This window comes from Rhodnius prolixus, unplaced genomic scaffold (assembly GCF_049639745.1).
Source record: "Rhodnius prolixus isolate KJV_2025 unplaced genomic scaffold, Rpr scaffold_3, whole genome shotgun sequence".
NCBI lineage: Eukaryota > Metazoa > Arthropoda > Insecta > Hemiptera > Reduviidae > Rhodnius > Rhodnius prolixus.
Genome location: NW_027411603.1, coordinates 3,523,068 through 3,544,772, shown reverse-complemented (window position 1 = coordinate 3,544,772; position 21,705 = coordinate 3,523,068). Strand labels below are relative to the sequence as shown.

The 21,705-nt window shown below is 35.7% G+C and overlaps 1 protein-coding gene across 1 annotated transcript in view; it reads right to left on the bottom strand.

Moving 5' to 3' along the window:
* Positions 1 to 21,705, bottom strand: part of LOC141452836 (alkaline phosphatase-like) — a 611,245-nt gene that overhangs the window by 46,326 nt on the left and 543,214 nt on the right. The window lies entirely within an intron of this gene.

Below are 21,705 nucleotides of genomic sequence, written 5' to 3'. Positions count from 1 at the left end.
AATGGTTAATATGAGGAATTTATAGTAAAGTATGTTTGGCAGTTATAGGCTAGACCCGCAAAGCTAAGATGTATTGCGGTACTAGTCTAGGCTTTGTATTTTATTTAATGGTTAATATGAGGAATTTATAGGAAAGTATGTTAGGCCGCACTTACGTTACAAGTACCTAAAGGTAGTCAAAATATCTACATCTAATTGATTAATCTACTTCTGACAATGGATGAATATGCGAAACCAGTCAGAGATACAATAAACATGCTAGTACTACGACGGCTAAAGTCAAAGCTATTATACAGCAATGCCAACATAATCGCACGTTCAATTAATTAAATGCTTATTTTTGTACATCCCATATCTAGGGGATAATATAATAAATAATATTTTCTGTATTTCAGTTATATTTTTTTCTTTATTTTCAAGCATAACTATAGAATTAGGCTGCGCGAGCATTAATTGGCTTAGGTCCAAGATTATGTGGGTCATTAGGTCATCCTATTGCTGGGTATACACATGAGGGTAAGAGGTCATCAGAAGGACAATAGATTGTCTGAAAACATGGAGTAAAACTTAATGAAAATGTTGAAAGTTTAGGTAATAACTCACAGACACCGATTTGTAGAATACATTTTTATCATTAAAAAAAGACGATATCTGTTTTGTAATGTATCTACATCTTTGTTGTAGTGGTATAGTAAGGTTAAAGTGTATTGCTAGAATTCCACGGTGTGTAAAAATTCCTCAACCGTAAGTACCATTTTGTTTCACATGTTTGAACATGTCTTCTTAGATACGTGTATTCTCTCAACTTCCTGTATACTACATCACGCACGCATAGTTTTATAGCAATTACATTAATAATTTTGTTTTTAATTAAATTTCGTTTTCAGGACGGTTCTCAAGCACAGGTTAAGCTTTCGTCTAAAGTTACATTTCAGTATAATACACGGTTATGGAAACTGTGTAAATACTATTAAAAATTAAATTTCGACTATAAAATTCGATGTATACAGGAAATTTTCGTTTAGAAAGTTGTGCATTGTAGTAAGAAAAAGTAGTGTGAGTGTTCAGTTTCATATTTGTTTGTTTTGTATTTGTTTTGTTTTTGTTTGTATTGTTTTAATTTGTTTGTTTTGTATTTGTTTTTTTGTTTATTTGTTTGTTTTTAAATTTTATTTTTTAGAATAAATAAGTATTACGGTGCTTAAGTGTTGAGAAGCTTATATTCACTACCAGACGGAAGACACGTCTGGCGTTAAAGGGAAATCCTGTCACCTTATACAATATTACTCAAATCCTTTAGTACACGTCCAGGCTGACAATACAGGAATCCCCAAGGCATTATACTCCAGAAGTCATTGATAGATTGTTATACCGTTAGTCACTAGGGCGTCACTCACTAATTCACAAGCACAGGAACCGTACAATTAACTTGGCCCCCAAACACGTGACAAATGATGTATAACTTGGGTGTCACGTGGAGCGGGAGATGTGGGTGTTTAATGGGCTTTTGTAGTTTCCTCTGCATACAGGTGTGACTTCCGTGCCTGCTTCCAATAATATAATTAACCTTTTACTGGTTTCTCTAATTAATGGTTAATGAAAGTATGGTGATCAAATGAAATTCTCAAAATGGAGATTTTAACCGGAAGTAAATGTTTCAAGATCTACTGAAAGTTCCAAAAATAATTTATTTTAGTCATTTTTTTTTTTTCAGAGCATTTCCACCGAATGAAGAAAAAATCGCAGAAACCGGAAACCTGATTATAGAGCTTGAGGTCTGTACAGTCATTAGTAAGTCGGCGACTAAGTCAGCGTAAGCCCTCACAGCTAAGTACAGATCAGCCGGCTTGAGAAGAGCAAATACAAAGCTGAGCTTTACTACAGCGGCCTAGCAACAGTTGGCTCAAAACTTCTAGATGCAATTTCAATCTACGAAGATTTAAGACATTCGTGAGGGAACCTGGTTGCAGGAATGCGAAGGATGGACGAAAAGTAACCATTAGAAATGATACTGCTTCTTTTAGCTTTAAAGAAAATAAGAACAAAAAAAAAATTAGAAGAAGTAGAGAGTCTACGGTACAGTTGAACCTCAAAAAGGATGAGAAACTGCGGGAAATTTGGGTCTAGGAGGGAAGTTGGCGGATTTTTGGGAGATGAGGATGTTGGAGTTGATTCAGGGTTTTTAAGGATAAGGATGGACCATTAAGAATGTTTGAGTAACATAGTTCTTCCAGGATCTGTACGACTCAACGGTTATTTACAGAAGGACAAGGAGGATTGTTACAATAAAATTACAGTTATAAAGGATGGTTTTCCCTATATTATAAAGAAAATTTGGGAATTTTATCTTTTTATAGAAAAATAGAAAAAAATTGTCAAAGTTGGGTGTTTTTCAACGTTACGTTTTTTTCGTGCAGTTTTTGATGATCAACCCTTATACAAATGAAATGTTCAAATTTAATTTTCTTCAAGGGCTGGCCTACAGTAAGATTATTAGAGTAATGCACCTGGATGCATGCACCTGCACGACAAAACGAAAATCCATCTTTAAAATGAGAGCAGGTTTCCGAGAGGCGAGCTGAGCATGGATCAGTGTGACCTTGTAATTTGAGCATTCAAACGGTAATACGACCCATTTTGGATTCAGGAGGCAATGGTTCCGATTTCAAGTTCAGTTTGCTAACAATTCAATTTGAAAACCACTTTCAGCTCACTATTTGGCTGCACTAGAACTGATGGTAACTCTTCACGCAAACTTTAGCTCATCATCACCTCAAACTCCTACATTCGTTACACAAAGACCTGCCACTATAAGCAGTCATAAACATCCCTTTAAGGTCTCTATGGATTTGACCCTTTCATTCACCCTTACACAACCCTATACTGTCTACGTCATAATCTACGCTTGTTGGTAGAAAAGTATTTTTTTTTTTTTATACATATATATGAATACAGTAATTAGCTTGAAAACCAATCACTGCAACCCAGATCAAATCCTCTGGAGGTGATTATTGGATTTCAGTTTAATTACACAGGATAACATGCACTAAGGAGCATTGTTTTCGTTGATAGTCAAGCTCTGCTGTGTGGATAAATCTAGTCTTCTTAGATGAGTATATCCGGATATAAGAGTTCCGGGACAAAGGATCTATCGATCAATATTATGTCTCACGTTAGTATCATGTACGAACTTATACAATTGACATGCCACTGTTGTTATGGAGGAAGATTCACAAATAGATGAAGCTCCCAGATGTGTATATTGTGTATATACATATAATAGAAAATCCATTTATCCTAACTACATTGAATTTTACCCACAAATACAGTCGCACAAACAGGACAAGGTAGGAGGAAAGCATCCCCCCCGCCACGGGTGAAGGGTCTAGATAGTTGATTAGGTCCTCCTAATCCGGGGATATTGTTCTCCCTAAAGGTCAGTTGAATTCCCTACTCCATTTATCTATCTTACACGTTTCGTTGTGCCGCCATTGCTCCACTTCTTCATCCATTATCCATTTTCCATCTTTCCCATCATTCTCTCTCTCTCGCAACTGTTACTCCTGCTTTCTCTTTTTTTTTTGTTGCTTTCGATTCTCTTTTTGGATGAACTTTATTTCTTTGTAATTATTTTCTATTTAAAGCTTTAAAAAAAGGTGGAAAGTGTCAAATGTTTTCAATTAAATCAAATGTTTATTGAATTTCTAACCAATTTACTAAGGCAAGGTAAAAAAAAGTTCTCGGCATTGCTAACAGATGGTGTTACCATCAACGGAATTTTGTTTTCTTCATGTTGATACATGCAGAACAAAACTTGTATCATCTGGAATTGTCAAATCAGTTGAGATCGATAAACTGGAATATTGTAGTACTGTCGTAAAAATTCCTCTATCTAGATGCTTCTATTGGCAAAAAAGGGAAATCCATTCGCGGGATTGGTGAACGTTTATGAAGAGTCTGCTTTATCGTTTTCAACGACGCATCTCTGCAAGGAGATGAACCCAATCAATCATCCTTCCAAGATAATAATCTTCCTCTTCCTATATTCCTTTATCTGCTCTCTGGTGTCGTTTAAGGTTCCTTATTCTTCCCTTATATGGATGACTTTGCCACTTCTATTATCTTCAGTAACACCTTTCTATCCTGATGCATCCACTTCTATTTATCCTTCCCACTCATGGTACAATCTGCCTCTTCTAAAACTTCAGGACTATTTCTCTAGTGTAGGTAGACTCGAATTGGACGATCACCATAATTTGAAATCAAGTAGGCCATAATTTTTGGGTTTCCAAAGTTTCGTCACAGTATTTATTTTATTTTTTTAAAATTTTGTAGTTCGAAACTTAAACGAATTGACCTCAATCTGAGGTATAAAATGTTAAAAAGACTACTCGACAAACGGTCTAAACTGGACCCTGGCGAACAAAAGAAAGCTATATACCGCCCTACTTGCCAAATTAGGTGTCGTGGGGGGAGGGGACTAGCAAACAAACTTTACTATAAATTCCTCATATTAACCATAAAATGCAAGGCCTGGACTAGTACCGCAATACATCTTAGCTTTGCGGGTCCAGCTATAACCGCTTAACATACTTTACCTCAAAATTCCTTATATTAACCATTAAATAAAATGCAAGGCCTAGACTAGTAGCGCAATACATCTTAGCTTTGCGGGTCTAGCCTATAACCGCCTAACATACTTTACTATAAATTCCTCATATTAACCATAAAATGTAAGGCCTAGACTACTATCGCAATACATCTTAGCTTTGCGGGTCTAGCGTCTAATTCGCCCAACATGGTTTACTATAAATTCCATATATTAACCATTAAATAGAATGCAAGGCCCACTAGTACCGCAATACATCTTAGCTTTGCGGGTCTAGCGTCTAACCGCCTAACATACTTTACTATAAATTCCTCATATTAACCATTAAATAAAATCCAAGGGTTAGACTAGTACCGCAATACATCTTAGCTTTGCGGGTCTAGCCTATAACCGCAAGGGCTACCGTGGTACCTATTCTTCTCTTCTCCAAATGCTGGCATATCCGTCTATAGTACATGACTGTCCGGTAGTATTAATAAATCTTCTCCATTAATCACATCTCCTGCGCTCTTGATTTTCCGAGAATCAAAAGAAAAAAAGAAAAAAGCACACCAAACAAACTTGAAAGGAAACAGTATTCCAGTAAGCAGAATATAAACTTTACCAGATGTATTAAAGTACAACTTTGCCTGTACGCATCATTGGATATAACATTAGGATTTTCACGTTACGTGAATTCAACATCTGCATAAATATTAGAAAGTAACGAAATGTTGGACTATGCTAGGATTTGAGCTGCCACTATGTGAGTGTCTACGTGAGGGATACTAACCTGGAAGCGGTGGTTGGGGGGGGGGGTTGGTAGATTTACAGATAGTCCCTGTTGAGCTCGTCCCGGAACTGACCCACCTGTTACCGTACGTGTCACATTAATATCATTTCCTGTTACCTAGTAATCTTTCACACTTGTCTGAACTGATAACATCGACTTTTTTTTTTGGGGGGGGGCGATAGAACGGGACTTTGATATAATAAACGCTTAGCTGTGGTGATGATTCCGTCTCTTCACGTCTTTTAAAAAATATTGATCAATAGAATGTTTCTTTAATTTTCAATAAATTATGCTTTCACTTATTTTTGTTAATTTTTAGTACAAATTGGGTTGGGACACTTTAGGACTCCTAAACAATCCGTTCCTGGGACAATAAACTCCTTCTTCGGTGTGCCCAGTTTTTTTTTATCTTACGCTCTCTTTTCACTAGTAAGGGTGAAAACTTAGCGCCATCATGTACAATTTGGATTTTGAGAATCCATTTTTTTTTTTGAGGTCTTGTGAGTCTATAAAAATGGTTTTTTTGAAACAAATTGGTCAGCAAAATGGATATGTTTACAGACAAAAATCTCTTTTTCAGTTTCTGGTGACCTCAAAACAGATTTTCCCAGTGGAAACTCCAAAAAAAACGAGGATCTATATCGGAAACAATAACTTGCTTCGAGATTCGCATGATGCGTGATGGTAGCCATTTTATTTTTTAATCATCGTAATGATTACGCAAATTAAATTTAGTGAGTGAAGTCAAATAATTGCCTATTTTTTCAAGGCAGGCTTTACGTCCAACTACCAAATTAGGTGCCGTGGACGGAGGCGACTAGCAAACATACTTTACTATAAATTCCTCATATGAACACATTAAATAAAATGCAAGGCCTAGACTAGTACCGCAATACATCTTAGCTTTGCGGGTCCAGCTATAACCGCTTAACATACTTTACCTCAAAATTCCTTATATTAACCATTAAATAAAATGCAAGGCCTAGACTAGTACCGCAATACATCTTAGCTTTGCGGGTCTAGGCTATAACAGCTTGGTTACCGTGGCGTCCAACCAAATACCTACCACAACGATCAACTCCCCAAATCAGGGCCTAAAATCAATTTTTTATAGAAAGATAATTAAATTAAAAGCTGTAAATCCATATGTGTGTAATGTATACAGGAAGTTAACAGAATTCCTAGGAGCAATTTGGGGGGGGGGGAAACGTAATGAAACTATTAAGTAACGGATTACTTCCGGTGGAAGCAACAATGTTAACCCTTCTTAAAAAAATAACAGAAGCGCCTAGGTCTAGCATCATCCACAAAAAGAACTTGCGAAGGAATCTACTTAACGCTTTCCACTTAATGAACCAGTAAGCTTTTCAGCCAGCAGATCTGCTACAAGCACAGCGAGAGTTGTTGAATCAATCGAGGTGTCTACACCAGTAAAATCAGTGGCTTGGACATCCACGTGAAAACCTTTCTGCCAGTAAACAGACTGTGACCCAGAGTGATGGGAAGAGGATTTCATGGGATTCGGGCACTATGAAGTTGTCTTATCACACAAGATGACTTAAACATAATTCGTGGCACATAATTTATAATAATAGTGATTATTTCAGTGCGAAGGACATAATTAGACCCTTGAGAGGGTCCAATATGTTCACGTAAACCTTTATATTAATGACGTAATGGACGGAAACAGAAATTCTGGTATTCATTTGTAATTCTACGGAAGCAATAACTACGTAATTGGAAATTACAAATTAACTTTAAGAATAGTTTAAGATTTTGAGGTTAGAAGCTACAGTTGAGATGACGTATTAATAATAAATTTATTACGAAAGAGATAAAGCTTCAATTTGCTTGTTATCAAATATTTACAGTGTCACAAAGAGCAAAAAAAGAATGAGAATAGTTGGGAAAAAGGCCTTTGGTATAATGGGCGTGGGTATAATGGCATTTACCAGCCTTGAAACGGAAATAAAAGGCAGCCAGTGTATTAGTTCGCTGTTTGACCGCTGGAATGTGTGGGAGCGCTGAGTTGCTTCAATACGATATTTAGCCTAGAGGGGCGGTGGCGCGGGGTACTAAAATGGCTTTTAATGTACATACAACACCTCTTTCTTTTTTTAACTTCCTTCCTTCTACCAAGATTTTAAGCTTATGTAATAGTATTCTCTTTGTACTTGAGAATGTGTCTCAAGAGTTGGCTTTTAATGTTTTAGATCTCGTAAAGAGAATACTGGTATGTGAATAAACTAAATCTAAATGTGCTACAGTAGTTCTTACTCAGCTACAGTAAATGTGCAAAGTAGTCGTGTCAATTTCCTTTACATTTACTTAAAAAATCTGGATAATATCATTGATACTAACTGATGTAACTAGACCAGTTCCGTATTTTCATTCATCATCAGTGGTAAGGATAAATCAGTTTGGTCTTCTAATACAGCGTTTCCCAAAGTGTGGGTCGCGACCCGGCACCGTGGCGCAGAAAAATTCAGCTGGGTCGTGGCAAAAATTGTAAAAACACAAAAAATCTATAACATTTTGCTCTAAATTTAATATTTTTCGAAACTTTTTCAAGTACTGCAGGTGGCAACCCTTTACCACCGTTTCCTATCGGACCGTTTAAATTCGGATGCTCTGATTGGCTGATTTCGATTCGTCATTCAGTGCCTTCTGTCGATATTGAAAAGGAAGAAATGCTTAATCTTAGTGAACAAGAAGTTGATAATTTAATTGAAATTTCATGCGACACCGATCTTAAAAAAGTGTTTGAAACTGTACCACTAATTAAGTTTTGGTTGCGCTGTCAAAAGGAATATCCAAGCGTAAGCGAAAAAGCGATACAATTTTTAATGCCTTTTGTCACCACTTATACGTGTGAGACTGCCTTCTCAGCCTTGGTGTACTTAAAAAATAAGTATCGAAACAGATTGGATGTCGAACCTAATTTGAGAATAAAATTAACATCATTAAGTCCTAATTTGAAATTACTATGTGATGAAAAACAACATCATCCTTCGCACTAAGGTCAAAATAAGTAAAACAAAATTTACTTTAAGTTTTAAATGAAGATAATGGATTGTTTTTAATTACTTATGTTTTTGTTATATAATTATTTTGCAATTTTTGTGTATGAAATAAACAAACAAATAACTTGAGTTTTGATTTTTATTAAAAAATAAAATTTGTTTTGTAAATAAATGTTTTTTATAAGGTGGGTCGCGAAAATATTTAAAATCTCGTACCGGGCCGCGCTCAAAAAAGTTTGGGAAACGCTGGTCTAATCTATTCGAGACAAGAAAGATTGAAAGAAAGTTTTGCAAAATCGGACAGGTATAAACATGCAAAAGAACGATATTAACCAAAACTGTGGACCAAACAGTAGGTATTTTAAAATTGTAATATTCCTTTTGAAAAGAATGTGGAAGTCATGGGGGTGTTTAGGCGAGATTCATTTAAACAATTTTTTTTTACCCCTGCTGAACAAATCTTTTAGAAAAATTTAAGTCACACAATAAATCATTGTTGCATGATCTCTGTTTACATCCTGAACTGTCAATGAAACAAAAGTCAAGTATTGATAGTTTGGTTTTCGGCCAATGGCTAATCGATGATTTTGGGGGGGGGGAATATTGAGGTGCGGTCAATAAATTTAAAAAACAAATTTTGTTTCTTCATACCAACGTTTCGGTAAATATGAATAAACCTTCTTCAGGGTCTGTACAAAAGGAATATTACACTAATGTACGAGATACAGACTGAGTAATATAAAAAATTATATAAAAAAATTTAAATTTTTTAAAATTGTCTAGAAAAAAAAAATATTGAAATGACGTACATTATAAAATTTGTGGAATTTAACGTTAAGCTACATCATCATAACCGTTAGGGATTCATGAAAAAGCGGGTTTATATAGAGGTAAGGGAGGGGCTGGAAAAACAATAGGGCTGGAAAAACCTCAGGTATGTGGTGAGTAATTTGTTAAGTTACCGTTTGAAGAATGTTCTTGTAGAAATTTGAAAGGTTGTTCTCGTGTCTGTCCTAAAGTTGATGGATTTTTGTTGTTGTTTATTGTGGATCATTTCTAATATGTGACGTTTGTTTCTGTTGGTGTTCGTTGCAAGTATGGGAAAGTGTTGTCAAAATCAAATTCGTGTTGCTGGTCTAGGATGGTGTTTAGTGAGAGAAGATAAGAGGCGCCACGATAGCCGAGCGGTTATAGGCTAGACCCGCAAAGCAAAGGTGTATTGCGGTACTAGTATAGGCCTTGCGTATTATTTAATGGTTAATATGAGGAATTTATAGTAAAGTATGTTTGTTGGTTATAGGCTAGACCCGCAAAGCAAAGGTGTATTGCGGTACTAGTATAGGCCTTGCATTTTATTTAATGGTTAATTAATATAAGGAATTTTGTAGTAAAGTATGTTTGTTGGTTATAGGCTAGACCCGCAAAGCAAAGGTGTTTTGCGGTACTAGTATAGGCCTTGCGTTTTATTTAATGGTTAATATGAGGAATTTATAGTAAAGTATGTTTGTTGGTTATAGGCTAGACCCGCAAAGCAAAGGTGTATTGCGGTACTAGTATAGGCCTTGCATTTTATTTAATGGTTAATTAATATAAGGAATTTTGTAGTAAATTATGTTTGCTAGTCGCCTCTATACACGTCACCTAATTTGATAGTTGGACTAAAGACTCTCCAGAAAAATAGGCATTACTTTACTTAGAAATGTAATGTGTCATTTAAATACATTTTTTTGTAGACAATTTCAAAACATTTAAGATTTTTATATAATTTTTTATTTTACTCAGTTTGTATCTACATTAGTGTAATATTCCTTTTGTAAAGACCCTGAAGAAGGTTTATTCATATTTACCGAAACGTTGGTATGAAGAGAGAGACAATTTATTTGTGAATTTACTGACTTAATAATTCTTACTCAATATTCCTTAAAATTTATCAAAAGTTAAGTAACCTAACCTAGAGTACGAGTATAAAAAGATCAAAACACCATTGACAATATGGCGCCTTCTGTACAAACTATGTAATTAATATAAAATTAATTTATGCAAATGAAAAACATCTATACAATATAAATAACAATAACATTAAAGCTGATATACATAATAATTAAAATTATAACAGATAGCTTGTTAATACGAGGTATTTAAAGACTGACCCCATGTATGTAGAGGCCATGATTGTAATCCGCAGTGTGTCCATTATTAATAGAAATTGTCCAGTATATGGTGGTATGTTTATGGTAATATGTGGCGAACTTGACAGGGAACGCTACTGTCTACAACATAAACATTCTGACTTTGTTCCTCTCGTAGGATAACGACACCATCATCCTGGACCACTATAAATGGAAGCTGTACCGTAAACTAGAAGTGTATTAAAGTTGGTTAAAACCTACCTGTTTTATTATAATTATCTTTTGAAAGTGACCGGAAGGAAATTGGGGACACCAATTATTAATCTCTCTGTTACAGTAAGAGAGAGAGAGAGAGAGAGAGAGAGAGAGAGAGAGAGAGAGAGAGAGAGAGAGAGGGGGCGTTTCACCGGAAATACCTGTTTTGAGTAGCCTAACATTCTTTACTATAAATTCCTCATATTAACACATTAAATAAAATGCAAGGCCTAGACTAGTACCGCAATACATCTTAGCTTTGCGGGTCTAGCCTATAACCCCCTAACATACTTTACTATAAATTCCTCATATTAACACATTAAATAAAATGCAAGGCCTAGACTAGTACCGCAATACATCTTAGCTTTGCGGGTCTAGCCTATAACCCCCTAACATTCTTTGCTATAAATTCCTCATATTAACACATTAAATAAAATGCAAGGCCAAGACTAGTACCGCAATACATCTTAGCTTTGCGGGTCTAGCCTATAACCCCCTTACATACTTTACTATAAATTCCTCATATTAATACATTAAATAGAATGCAAGGCCTAGACTATTACCGCCATACATCTTAGCTTTGCGGGTCTAGCCTATAATCCCCTAACATACTTTATTATAAATTCCTCATATTAACCCTTTAAGTAAAATGCAAGGCCTAGACTAGTACCGCAATACATCTTTGCTTTGCGGGTCTAGCCTATAACCCCATAACATACTTTACTATAAATTCCTTATATTTAATACATTAAATATAATGCAAGGCCTAGACTAGTACCGCCATACATCTTAGCTTTGCGGGTCTAGCCTATAACCGCCTAACATACTTTACTATAAATTCCTCATATTAATACATTAAATAGAATGCAAGGCCTAGACTAGTACCGCCATACATCTTAGCTTTGCGGGTCTAGCCTATAACCGCCTAACATACTTTACTATAAATTCCTCATATTAATACATTAAATAGAATGCAAGGCCTAGACTATTACCGCCATACATCTTAGCTTTGCGGGTCTAGCCTATAATCCCCTAACATACTTTATTATAAATTCCTCATATTAACCCTTTAAGTAAAATGCAAGGCCTAGACTAGTACCGCAATACATCTTAGCTTTGCGGGTCTAGCCTATAACCCCCTAACATACTTTACTATAAATTCCTCATATTAATACATTAAATAGAATGCAAGGCCTAGACTAGTACCGCCATACATCTTAGCTTTGCGGGTCTAGCCTATAACCGCCTAACATACTTTACTATAAATTCCTCATATTAATACATTAAATAGAATGCAAGGCCTAGACTAGTACCGCCATACATCTTAGCTTTGCGGGTCTAGCCTATAACCGCCTAACATACTTTACTATAAATTCCTCATATTAACCATTAAATAGAATGCAAGGCCTAGACTAGTACCGCAATACATCTTAGCTTTGCGGGTCTAGCCTATAACCGCCTAACATACTTTACTATAAATTCCTCATATTAATACATTAAATAGAATGCAAGGCCTAGACTAGTACCGCCATACATCTTAGCTTTGCGGGTCTAGCCTATAACCGCCTAACATACTTTACTATAAATTCCTCATATTAACCATTAAATAGAATGCAAGGCCTAGACTAGTACCGCAATACATCTTAGCTTTGCGGGTCTAGCCTATAACCGTCCGGCTACCGTGGCGCCTGAATATACGTATATCAACAATAGTAATCAATTATATATTTCAGAATAAAATACATTTCTATCCATATCAAAAACATCAAAGTAAAAATCATTGTTTTGTATTGTATTATTCAAAAGTATATTTTAAGTTACATTTTTAATAATTTACATTTTAAGCTGTTCACAAAAAAAAGGTATATGTATATTATAAATTTCATCCAGACTAACAGAGGATACCAGATTTATTAAATTTTCTGTCTCAGTTGCATATATTATATATTGAGAAATATATTACGATCTGAGGGTAGATAGATAGACATGCAGAATGGAAAAGAAACGTGGTGTAAGTGAATCTGGCTGGGCTGGGTTTGGCAGAGCTCATAAGGAATTCTGTACAGAAAATGTGTTCCACCACAAAAGATCTCGGGGTGTGCCTCTTATGTGCAAAAACCTGACCTGAGCTAACTTTACTTATAAACTTAGTAGCCAAACACGGGATTCAAACTTAGTGGGGGTGGACCTCCCCAACGCTTTCAAAGCCACGCTCATGACCATTACTAGGTGCAACACCCGCCCGAAATAAGAAGAATACACAAGAGGAAAGGCTTTCGAAATTAACGAACATATTACAAACAAGCTTAAAAGAATATGATGATGAAATGTAATATGTTGTTAGCTAATTGTAAATCATGTGCAAGGGATGGTTGCCAGTAGTCGTGGCTGTAAAAATAATCCAGCAATTTGGATCTTGTTGCTGGAATGGGGGGGGTTTCCCTTGGCCAATCTACTGGGACCTTTTTTGGGTGTATCCCCAGGGACCTGGGAAGGCAATGTACCTTGCTTACTCTGTCCTAATTGCTGAAAATCGTAACCGCGTCTCCCAAAATGGTAGAAATATCCACGTTCTCTGCCGTGGAACAGTTCCAGTTGTAGGTGAAGACTCCCCCCCCCCAAATATAATTATTTTTTAAAAATAAGAATTGATGAAATTGAAAATAAAAAGTGAAACAAATGACTATCACCAACTTTTTATAAGTCGAAGGATATTGATGTCCTAACATAAGTTAAAGATAAAAATCTCCCACTTAGATGATCATGGTTGCCATAATAGGATTGATGGACCAATTTAAAAGATATTACCAACTGTCATAAAAATAAACCACTCAAGAAGAAGACGTCGTAGTTTTGAAGAGGTTTTCCTTTTTGAGAAGGAACATGATTTTATTATATTTTTTATAGTTATTATCGATATAAGAAGACAAGTTAAAGCAAAGCAATGATTCTTTTCTAGGCACCGGAAGCGGGCTCTTCAGAGGCCGGTTGTCGCAGTAGTTTTTCTTACTATGTCACCATTCTCTGTCTTCTACTTCATCTGTAGGAAGATTGAAAAACTTTTATTTTCCAGCAGTAAAGCCTTTTTTTCCCTCTCTCTATTGGACTTTGTTTGGAAAAGTGTGCACTTGGCAGGGTGAGGAGACCCAGTTAGTTTTCCCGGTTCATTGCTTGCTCAGACAGTGTATCCTTGCTAGGCATTGTACGGGAAAAGTCTCTAAGGTGGGGGAGAGAGAGAGGGAAGAGCAAAAGCTTGTATCCCAATTCAATCTGAAAACTGGGAACATCCTAATCATTACGAACCATTTACGGTGATTAACTTTGAACGGTCCAGATTCATTTAGAAACAGCATAATGGCTTCACCAATAATGTGGAATAATAAGGTGGATACACTTTCTTTTCTTCATCCTGTTTCCCTAATTAAAAAATTATCAACAGTTACCGGAAACAAAGCCCTTAAACTAGAATACGTTTTCTAGAATACGGTTTCAAAAAAAAACTGCGGCTGTGTCATGGACACGGCCGTGTGTTGTTCGTGAATTGACGCGGTAGCTGTTGCTCCATTGTGTCCACATCCACGGTTACATTAATAACTTGTCCGATGATACCATAGCATCCTATGTATCTGCATGAATGGCAGTCGCGGTGATACTAGTCGTGCACTGATCGGATCTAATGCGGGCAACCCGTGTTGCTAAGGTGGATACACAAATCCATTCGAAAGTGATTTTTTTACACGTACCGCACAGTTTAAAGTCCGCTACTGGCTCTTCAGGGAAAGTATTATTAAGCAGCGGTAAGTGTTTTTTCTTTTGTTAGCTTCAATGAGCGCAGAAACCATAGACGATCACACACATCACCACTTATGTCCGAATGGATTGTTGACAAACTAGCTGATGCTGCCCAATGTCAATGTATCTTCATAATCGACGATCGAACACAATCTACGCCTATACAATCCGCTGTCGATGTAGAAGCGATTTCATCATCCACTTGCATAATTTCAACCGCCCCAGCTGCAAATATACTGACACCTTCGTTGATCCGCTCGGCCACATTCATTCTTTTACGTTCCCGACACAGCTTCACTCGGTCATATGGTGTTTTATTATTACTAAACATTGTTCTTGAGAAGCCCTTTCCAACCGTATACGATCTCTGTATTTGATTTTGGCTTTTCGACGCGTATAGGCCGACATTATATATTTTTGATATTTTTTTATTTTAACACGTTATTATATTCACTGTCACTATTTTACACTAATGTTTTATATACAATCGATAGATTGTACGACGAACATCGTAGCTTCTCCGAGTCAAAAGTTATAGTAATTGCAAATCTCGATACGCAGCAAAATGATCTCAAAATGGCGGCGCTTCCCCCACCACCGCGCGGATGCGTCACAGTCCTCGCTTATCGTAATGAATTCTTTGGTCCTTTAGCTATCCAGTAGTCTAATTTAATTTTGGATGTAGATGATAGATTCGAAACTATAATGCCAAACTGTATCCCCCGATTTTGTTATCATTAGGTGTTTTGGATTTCCTCCATATGATATCAAAATTTAAAGACGTATTCACGTCAAAAGAAAAGATTAAAATGTTTTTTGGGTGAAAGCAAGAAGTACCATTGATGCCCTTTCATCAAGAGCTGCTTCAGGATACCGAGCAGTTTACGTTTGACTGGGAGAAGACTTCCTCAACTGCTTAGCTAAGTACAGTTAGAAGTTCAAACACCTATCTATTAGAGAAGATCACGGATCTTTGTTAGATCTCTGCGATCTAAAAAAAAAATCTGTCGTCCTTCAACACCACCCATAATCTTTGCTAGGAAGTTCAAAAAGCGGTCTCATCTAGAACTCCTCGTCGAAACTCCCTTTTCATAAGCATCCGAAACATCAGTCTTCTTTCAGCACATCGACCGCAGCAGCGGACAAATCATTGGATGTTAAACCGCTACCAATTCCAACAACACAAGAACTTTGGCCATCCTAATCACTCACTGTCACATCCTTCTTTCGTTTTTCCATTTAATCTTCCTTTCTCCAGCATCCTTGCACACACCAATTTAATCAACTCACTTGAAAATAATCTTTTAAAGACTACACCTGTGCAATTGGAGTCATCCAATTTCTGTGTAGTCCATGGAATAGCTTTTTATTGTCTTTTCCATGGTAAGAGGCTATTAGTTCGATCGATCTAAAGTTTTTCTTCAATACCGTAAGACGTCACCGGAAGTATCCTGTTTTGAGATATTTTGAGCCCAAAATAATGATTTTTGAAAGTCGTAGGAATTTCCAGTTGCGTTTGTTTACCGTAGCAATGAAAATCCCCAATCCGGAAGTACCCTACACATGTAGTACCTAGTTAGGGGCTCGCCTGTAAAAAGTACAATTTATTGACTTGAGTTAAAAAAAAATTTCCTATATTTTCATTTTCCCCGAACTGTCTCTAAAACACACACTCACACATTACACCAACTGGAAAACTTACTTTTTCCAGCCTTAACTTTTTCCATTTTTTTTTTTTTTAAAAGAAAAAGTCTTTACACAAGACTAAGTAGGTTTTTTCTTTTTTTCTAGCTATTTATTTATTTTTCCAGCTTTCCTTTCAGCTGGTGTATAACCTGCAGTATAACCTGCCATTAGGAAAACTTCAGATCAGATGTTCTAAACTTTGATACTATTTTCCTACTTATTTTATTGGCGACCGTGTGTGTTTTAAGCCCTCTGTTTTTATCCTTCACATATCAACATTTCCTTTTCTCAGTTTATTTGTATTTCCTCTTTATTGTATGATATAATAGTAAGTGAAAGAATTATGATCGTGCCAATTATAGATTTTAAGAAAATATCGATTTTAAGGAATTATCGATTTTAAGGAAATATCGATTTTGAGATTTCCGGAAAATAGATTTTTTTTTTTAATCGCCAGTTTGTATCGCCATAATTAAGAACGTAAAATTGCAGAAGGGTTAGAATTGGTTATTTCAAAATCAGCTTACCGGAAATGCACCGTTTAATTACAATGAGTGACCTTATTACCTGTAATTAATTTTATTCGGAATTCAATAAGTAATTAAAACTGTCCGGAAGGACAGTGGTATAAGGGTTGATCATCAAAAACTGCACGTAAAAGTGTAACGTTGAAAAACACCCAACTTTGACAATTTTTTTCTCTTTTTCTACAAAAGATAAAAGATTCCCAAATTTTCTTTATAATATAGGGCAAATCCTCCTTTATAAGTGCAATTTTTTTGCAACAACCCAGATCTAAAAGATAACGAGAAAAAAGTTGCTGAAAATGAGCAAAAACGACATTTTCAGAAAATTGTTCGTGTTGTTACCTTTTTTTTTTAGTAAACAACGTAGCGCCTAAACGCGCGGACCGATTTTCATGAATGAGGTGTCATTGGATTAAGAATTTTATGTAGATGTGCCTTTTGGAAGTCTCGATGGTGTACATGAAATAGGAGCGGAGATAGCTCCTTGTATATGACCCCCTCCAAAATTATTATTACTAATTACAACTCTGTAAATCTTATACATACACTTTAAAATTTAGAGAAAACAGAATAAGCGGAAGTACCTCTACGTTGTTTTTATTTTCACAAAAAAAAAAAATAAGTTTCAATAAAATTTCATTACGTAAATAAAATTTTTGCTAGTGACGTCACGAATGTTGGTGTTACAAGTTTTTGCATGTCATCACCCTTTCTTATTCTCTCTTTCTTTCCTTCTCTCTCTGTTCTGTGCCTGTCCAATCCAGTTTCCTCCATTCATTACGCTAAGAGCGTTTTTTTAAAGCCGGAAACCTTATTTCGATTAGTCAAGTAGCATTCAAGAAATGTTATTGCTATTTGAGGTGGCAGAACGTTTTTCCTTATAAAGGTGCATAAGTAATTGAATTTCAAGAGTTCTTTAAAATAATGAGGTTTTCCTTTTTGCGTATAAGTGGAAATTTCTCATTTATTTCTCCCCTACAAAAAAGGGAAAAGTGAAGAGAAAAATGAGAAATTAGTGGGTAATTGAGGCGGACATGGTTGCAGTTGCCAGACAACGGTTGTGGACACTTTTAATTTTCCACTACCCCGTTTCTTCCATGAGAAATGAAGTTACATCCTTCCGGGGTAGAACATGGGCTATAAAATAACTGCGATGACCCACCAGCTGTTCTGCCCTTCATGGCAGAAGACAGAAGACGAACAACACTAGTGTGTGTGTGTGTGTGTGTGTAGACTTTAAACTGCGGGCTGACCCGCAAAAGTTTTGTTCCCCGAGTGTCCCCCCCCATATTTCTACCACACACAAAGGTCTCCATAGTCAAACAGAACAAGTTGTAGCATGACATGACACACTGTTGGGTCATGTTTCCAAAGGGGGTACTACTCTTTGCACGTTTTGCTTGCACACACTCCAAGGGGTGGTTGGGGTGGTTGTTTGTTGATGGGGAGTTTGTTTGTCTTTGCCCCTCAGTTTGGGAGGGGTTAAGTAGTAAACAGTATTGCCCCCATATCTCTGTGGTCTGTGGGGCTGAAAGTGGGGATGACTTTTATTTACAGTATCTCTCCTCAAAAACTCTTCAATAGCCCCACCAAGCACGGCAACTGGTTTGTTCCCATTTTATATTTTGGAATAATCACGTCCCTAAAAAGCTTTCAAAGTATTCCAGTTAAGCTTGGCAACTAGGCGCCATGGTAGCCGAGCGGTTATTTGCTAGACCCGCAATGCTATGATGTATTGCGGTACTAGTCTAGGCCTTGTATTAAAACTGTCCGGTAGGACAGTTGTATAAGGGTTGATCATCAAAAACTGCACGAAAAAGCGTAACGTTGAAAAACACCCAACTTTGACAATTTTTTTCTCTTTTTCTATAAAAGATAATATTCCCAAATTTTCTTTAAATCTTACTCCAAACCCTCCTTTATAACTGTAATTTTTTTGCAACCACCCAGATCTAATAGGTTTCGAGAAAAAAGTTGCCGAAAATGAGCAAAAACGGCTTTTTCAAAAAATGTTCTTGTTCTTGTTGTTGTTGTTGTTCTTGTTGTTACCTTTTTTGTAAACAACGTAGCGCCTAAACGCGTGAACCGATTTTCATGAATGAGGTGTCATTCGATTCAATATTTTATGTAGATGTGCCTTTTGGGGGTCCCGACGCTGTACATCGAATGGGAGAGGAGTTAGCCCCCTTTATGTAAGGCCCCCTCCAAAATTATTATTACTAATTACTCTGTAAATCTTGGCCCGATTTTGATAAAATTTGGTAGGATGATAGGGTTAGGGCTCCCCTACGTAACATTAAAGCGGCGATCAGCTCTTACACTTGTTAAGGGGAAGTATAGCAATCGTTTCAAATTATCGACACGTGAACCGATTTTTATGAATGAAGTGTCATTCGAATCGAAATTTTATACAGATTTGCACTTTAAAAGTCTCGGCACCGTGCCTCATAAGGAGGGGAGTTTGCCCCCACCCAAATAAGGCCCTTTCTAAAACTATTATTACCAATATTTCTACAACGCTTAGTCAGATTTTGATAAAATTCAGCTCGAATAAGTGGTTAAAGCTCCTCTACGTTGCTGATTCTCTTGCTCCTACTAAGAGGAAGTACTGCAATCGTTTAAATTATCAATGAGTGAACCGATTTAAATCAATGAATTGTTCGATTAAAAAATCTTTGCCTCTTTGCCTTTTAGGGAGAAGTACTGCAATCCTAGTTTATTTTTCTTACTCCTCTTAAAAGGAAGTACTGAAATCGCAGTTTAATTTTGCTATTTACGTACAAATACCTTCCTATGTTATTCAAAACGCTTTCTCAAAAAAATTGTTATTGAGGATGGTTTGGGGGACCGCAACTATAATCATTCTTTAAAAAGATCTCTCCAGTGGTAGTTAACACCTTATCAGGTTATAATGATAGAATTGCTTATTCCAAATTTTAAAAAAATCTGTAAAGCAGATATGTAACTTTATAAAATAGACAAAAAGGAAAATCTATCCAAAAGGTACAAAAATCTCCTTAACAAAAACTTACAGTTTAAAATGTTAAGTATAAGGGTTGATTAAACGCCAAAAGGTACACAAATCAGCGAGTACCCAACATTTCATTAATACTTCATTAATATTTAAGTAATTCTACTGCATTAATTTTCATTAATAAGTTATTTTTTAGAATTTATTAGATATCACAGACCCTTATGCTGGCCACTTCATTTATATTATTTTTTTGTTATAATTATGATAAATCATGTATACGTACATGCATGTTAAAGTAAAGATAAAGTTAGAGTAGGCTACTGTCTTGAATTCGTCTTACCGAAATATTCGTGAGCACAATTAACACACAGTTAATAACAAGTAGATTATTAAACAATAATTATTCATTTCTCTATTGTAATTTAATTTAGTCCCCCTAATTTTACTTATAGTAAAATACTGGAATAATTAGCTGTCCTAAATATATGCATATCTTATTTACTTTATATTACATATATACAACATTGTGGGAAGAACACCTAGATGGAGAATGTAATTGAAGAAAACTATATTATTTGCGATAAAGCCAGATAATTATTACCTATTATTATAAACGTTTGACTACTTCATACAATAACAATTACTTTAATCGAAGAATGAACTTAAACCGACGATTTTTATTTAAGAAATAAAAATAAATAAATAAAATAAACTAAATCATTGATGTAAGTTGGTGTAAGCATTTTTTTAAACAAGGTTTTGAATTTTTTAGCCTCATATTTTTATTTTATTTTTTATAACGTTTTTCTTTTTAACCTGTAATTAATAGTTTGATTATTATAAATAACTAGATATTACAGTCAATCTACAGTGCTACTTGAACATATATTTTGTAGACGAAAATGGCCAGCATAAGGGTCTGTGATATCTAATAAATTCTAAAAAATAACTTATTAATGAAAATTAATGCAGTAGAATTACTTAAATATTAATGAAGTATTAATGAAATGTTGGGTACTCGCTGATTTGTGTACCTTTTGGCGTTTAATCAACCCTTATACTTAACATTTTAAACTGTAAGTTTTTGTTAAGGAGTTTTATTTAATGGTTAATACGAGGAATTCATAGTAAAGTATGTTAGGCGGTTATAGGCTAGACCCGCAAAGCTAAGATGTGATATTGCGGTACTAGAATAGTCCTTGGACTCTATTTAATGTGTTAATATGAGGAATTTATAGTAAAATAAGCAAGCTAGTCGCCTTCGTCCATGACACCTAATTGGGTAGTTGGACGTAAAGCACGCCTGAAAAAATAGGCAATTACTTTACTTTTTTTTTTAAGAAAGGTTCTACGAACTGTGTACTATTGGTCAGAACTAAATATAATTCAAACGGAGTTTGCAGGAAAGGTGAGTTATCAGAACCAAGTATTAAGTCATGTGAGTGAACACACCGTATTTCCGTTTCTTTAGCAAACAAACTCTGCCACTCTCATATACATACTCTTTGATATGATTTGATAGTAATCAATACAGCATTACGGTGATTAGCTTTTAGTTAGTATGTTTGTTCAAAAAGTTATTTCTAACCTAAAAGTTTTACTACAGTAGTAATAGTATTGGGTTACGTAGTGAGGGATTTCCTCTGAGGAAGCTCTCTGTTGGTCAGATGTGAGCTTTTCAAAGCGCCGAAGACCTATTTAATTTACATTCCTTCACATTTCCTGTAGTCTCTCAAACGATCGGTTTTTCCTTTAGCTTTTAATTTTATTACCTTTCTAAAAAATTTATTTTAGACCGTGATTTGGAGTGTTGATTGTTGAGGTATGCTTGCCTAGTTGATCAGGCGGCTGATCAACTAGGCAAGCATACCTCAACAATCAACACTCCAAATCACGGTCTAAAATAAATTTTTTAGAAAGGTAATAAAATTAAAAGCT